At 37.7% G+C, this 4,904-nt stretch overlaps 1 long non-coding RNA gene across 3 annotated transcripts; it reads right to left on the bottom strand.

The window, feature by feature from the left end:
- Nucleotides 1-203: 203 nt before the first annotated feature.
- LOC110227505 lies at nt 204-1,481 on the bottom strand. 3 transcript variants are annotated; one of them, XR_002331198.1, is made up of 3 exons: nt 1,318-1,481; nt 833-1,227; nt 204-446 (listed from the first exon to the last, which is right to left on the bottom strand). It is a non-coding gene; the product is annotated as an uncharacterized LOC110227505 (long non-coding RNA). The 3 variants fall into 3 exon arrangements; XR_002331197.1 differs by having other exon boundaries at nt 204-615; XR_002331196.1 differs by having other exon boundaries at nt 204-1,227.
- Nucleotides 1,482-4,904: the final 3,423 nt, after the last annotated feature.

Here is a 4,904-nt window from a genome sequence, read left to right on the forward strand (position 1 = left end):
ATTATGAATTAAAATTTATTTTATTTGTAGTTTTAATTATGTTTTGTGTGTTATTAATTAATATATGTAAGATTGTTGTTTGAAGATTTTCGGAAATATTATATGTATATAGATGATAAGAGTACATATGTGACAGAGATTTATACAATGAAATTAAAACCATAAAAATACATTATTGAAACATAAACTCGTCTTCTGAGTTCTGACATAGAAGTTTATATGTGGTTGAGTTAAAAAGTTGCAGATCGAGTTAATAGCCTAAAAAGTCTAAGACGAACAAGATTTTTTCTCGTTTGATTCACTTTGTCATCAATCTCCATCTCTTGCTCAAAGACGTAAGCTAACTCGAGTTCTTGAAACCATCTAATGCAAAGCCTAAGCCTTTTTTTTAACAAAAAAAAAAGCCTAAGCCTTTTTACATAGTCGATTATATTCTCACATCTCTCCTGCAAAGAAAAACAAAAACCAACATCCAAAGGTAACAACAGTTCATGCTTGGCCCTATAAGAATTTTACTCATCAGATTTAGCAACTATAATCTCAAGAGTAAAATAAAATAACAAAACCCTTTTGATAGATTTCCTAATGTAAATTGCATGAAGTGAAATATCTCACCTGCAACAAATGAAAAAAACACAAATTCAATCACTAAAGCTAAATATCCAAAGGAAGTAGTCATTGAATCAAGAATCTAAAGCTTCACAATCTTGAGTAAAGCCACAAGTTCTTCTTTTTTTTTTTTTTTTTTTGTGTAATTTCCATGAGACAATACAAACTTTGAAGCAAGTATCATCAAGTTCAATCTGAAATCAAGGAAAAGAAGAAGAATCACCAAGATTGTTGAATGTATTGAGCCTTGAGTCTGTGATGCAATGAGAATTGTTGAATGTATTACCCTGTTTCACAATGAGAAACCAAAATCAGAGATTCAAAAAAGAAACATGAGCAAAAAGATACAAGTGATTGTACTCATGAAATTTCTCATCTTACAACTCCACGAAGAATATAAAAGGCATGTCATCACTTCTAATCAACAAGAGTTCTTACAATATCAAGTCTGATAAGTGATAAGCAAGATTAATCATGTCCGAAAATCAAAATAAAATTGGATCTAAAACCGTGTGAGCCGACGGAGAGAGATTGAGCATGATTGAGAAGAACCAAAGCCGCCATTGACGAGTTCAGAAGAGAAAACGGGAACTGAGTAGTCACTTAACTGAAATCTTCCTGCAACAGAGCAACACAACCGAAACGGATCAAAACCAACATGAAATAAACACAAAGAAACCCCAAATTTGATTTCAATTTCGACCTCACCAATTTGATTTGGATCGATGCATGGGACGATTGAGAGGGGTTTGTAGATCGACAGTGAAACTGACGATCGAGATCTAGAGGGATTGCGACTGAGAGGGAACGAGACTGAGAGGTATCGAGAGTGAAAGAAGAGACAAACAAGAAAGAAAGCATTCGAGGAGATCAGGAAACGTCGCGATCTTGCTACCTCATGGGACATCGTTTAAAGCTTAAATAGCAATTAATGATAAGCGCTAAGCAAGAAAGCACCTCGCGTTACCCAAGTGGTCTCAGTTCGAATGAAGTTACCACAAAAATTGAAATTGATTCCGAATTTCCAGATCGAAGATCAATTGGTAACATTTCTAAAAGAAAATAAACATACTTTTCCCTAGTCGGCAAAAGATATGTCTGGAATCGATAAAAGTATCATTACCCATGATTTAAATGTCGATCCCAGTTTTAAACCAATAAAGCAAAAAAGAAGAAAACTGGGTCCTGACCGAGCACAAGCGGTCAATGACGAAGTTGATAAGCTTTTGAAAATTGGTTCGATTAGAGAAGTAAAATACCTGGACTGGTTAGCAAACCCCGTGGTAGTCAAAAAGAAAAATGGAAAGTGGAGAGTATGTGTCGATTTCACTGACATTAACAAAGCATGTCCAAAAGACAGTTTTCCTCTCCCTCATATAGATCGGCTCGTAGAATCAACAGCCGGAAATGAACTCTTGACATTCATGGATGCATTTCTGGATATAATCAGATCATGATGAATCCCGAAGATGAAGAGAAACATCTTTCATAACAGATAGAGGAATCTACTGTTATAAAGTTATGTCATTCGGTCTAAAAAATGCCGGGGCAACATACCAACGTTTAGTTAACAAAATGTTTGCAAAACGATGGAAGTTTATATCGATGATATGCTCGTAAAATCTCTTAAGAAATCCGAGCACATCACACATCTTGAGCAATGTTTCAAAATTCTGAATGAATTCGGAATGAAATTTAATCCTGCTAAATGTTCTTTTGGTGTGCCTTCCGGAGAATTCCTAGGCTACATAGTCACGGAAAGAGGAATAGAAGCTAATCCTAATCAGATTAACGATTTCCTCACAATTCATTCACCAAAAACATTAAAGAGGTTCAGCGATTGACGGGCAGAATTGCTGCGTTGAATCGTTTCATCTCGCAATTTACCGATAAATGTCTCCCTTTTTATCAGATTTTAAAAGGGAACAAAAAATTTCGGTGGGATGATCAATGCGAAGCAGCTTTCGATCAACTCAAAACTTATTTGACAACACCACCGGTTCTCTCAAAACCTGAGTCAGATGAGAAACTTTATCTTTACATATCGGTTTCTAATCATTCTATAAGTGGGGTTCTAGTTCGAGAAGATCGAGGTGATCAAAAGCCGATTTTTTACATAAGTAAATCTCTTACCAGTCCGGAAACGAGATATACAATGATGGAAAAATTAGCTTTAGCAGTGGTCGTATCCGCTAGGAAACTCAGACCTTATTTCCAATCTCATCAGATAGAAGTTTTAACTTCTCATCCGCTTCGCTCGATTCTTCACGGACCAAGTCAGTCCGGTAGATTGGCGAAATGGGCAATCGAACTCAGTGAGTACGATATAGAATACAAAAGCTGATCTAGCGCAAAAGCACAAGTTCTGGCTGATTTTCTAACCGAACTACCATTAGATGATGGAACCTTCATCGAAACAGACTCTACATGGAAATTACATGTAGATGGGTCTTCTTCTAAACAAGGATCCGGAATCGGTATTAGGCTCGAAACTCTGACAAAGGAAATAATCGAGCAATCATTTCGACTAATGTTCCCAGCTTCGAACAACGAAGCGGAATACGAAGCTCTCTTAGAAGGACTTCGGCTTGCTCTTGCAATTGGAGCAGAACAAATAATAGCCCATTGTGATTCTCACCTAGTTGTAAACCAGTTTGCTGGAGATTACGAAGCTAAGGCTCCTCGAATGGAAGCCTATCTTTCGGCTGTCAAAAAATTAGCCGGAAAATTCAAAGAGTTCGAATTAGTTCGAATAGCTCGAGGAGAAAACACTTCGGTAGACGCTTTAGCTGCCCTAGCTTCTACCTCAGATTCCGAGCTCAAACGAGTTATCCCAGTTGAATTTATTTCTTCGCGAAGTATTTCGGTTGAAAAAACATAAAACGATAACATTTTGGACGCCGAGCATATCGAAACTCCAAAATTAAGTTCCGGAAATGAAAATAGTTCATTTGTCGTCACCAGATCACGAGTAAAATCTCAAGATGATGAACTTACTTCACCACTAGAACTTCCTAAAAGAAAGCCAAGAAGAAAATTAAAGGATCAAGAGGTTCCCGCTAAAGAACCGTCTCGAACTGAACAGACACCTCCAGGTGATGAAGAAGTTCGGGAAACAATCGAAGATCCTGATATTCCTTCCGAACCCGAACCAAGGAAGTTTATATTCAAGGATAATACTTCCGCTAACGATTGGGGGGCTGACTAGAGGGTACCCATCAAAAATTTCATTCTTAATGGAGAACTACCATCGAACAAATGGCAAGCTCGCAAATTAAAAATCATCAGCGCTAAGTATTGTATAATTAAAGAGTCATTGTACAAGCGAGACGTCAGTGATCCTTATCTTCTATGTATTTTCGGACCCGAAGTTGAAATACTAACAAGCGAGGTCCACGAAGGGCTTTGTGGTAGTCATTCTTCGGGACGAGCAATGGCTTTCAAAATCAAACGGTTAGGATATTTCTGGCCAACTATGATTTCTGACTGCATCGATTACGCCAAATGGTATAAAAAGTGTCAGATGCACGCTCCTCTTATTCACCAGCCATCTGAAATTTTATCATCTATATCCGCTCCATACCCTTTCATGAGGTGGTCAATGGATATAGTTGGTCTGATGCATCGCTCAACGCGAAGCGTCCAATACTTATTAGTTCTAACAGATTATTTTTCCAAATGGATCGAAGCTGAAGCTTACGTAAGTATACAAGATTCTGTGGTAAAGACATTCTTGTGGAAACACATTATTTGTCGCCATGGAGTTCCTTACGAAATAGTAACGGACAATGGTCCACAGTTCATTTCAAATGAATTTGAAGATTTTTGTTCCTCTTGGGGAATAAAACTTAGCTATTCAACGCCTAGGTATCCTCAAGAAAATGGGCAAGCGGAAGCTTCCAATAAAACCATTCTCAGCAATCTTAAAAAGCGTTTGAATGCTCGGAAAGGTGGTTGGTATGACGAGCTGCAACCTGTGTTATGGGCATATCGAACAACCCTGAGACGAGCAATAGGAGAAACTCCATTCTCATTAGTATATGGGATGGAAGCAGTAGTCCCAGCCGAGCTGAATGTTCCTGGTTTGCGCCGGAGCGAAGCTCCACTTAACGAAGGACTAAATTCTAAATTATTAGAAGACGTTCTTGATACAATCGATGAAAGGCGAGATCAATCTCTTATTCGACTTCAAAACTATCAACAATTGACCGCTCGATACTATAACTCAAAATTGAAAAACAGACCTTTAAATGTAGGAGACTTTGTTTTAAGACGAGTGTTCGATAACACAAAAG

Source organism: Arabidopsis lyrata (assembly GCF_000004255.2).
Source record: "Arabidopsis lyrata subsp. lyrata unplaced genomic scaffold ARALYscaffold_6, whole genome shotgun sequence".
NCBI lineage: Eukaryota > Viridiplantae > Streptophyta > Magnoliopsida > Brassicales > Brassicaceae > Arabidopsis > Arabidopsis lyrata.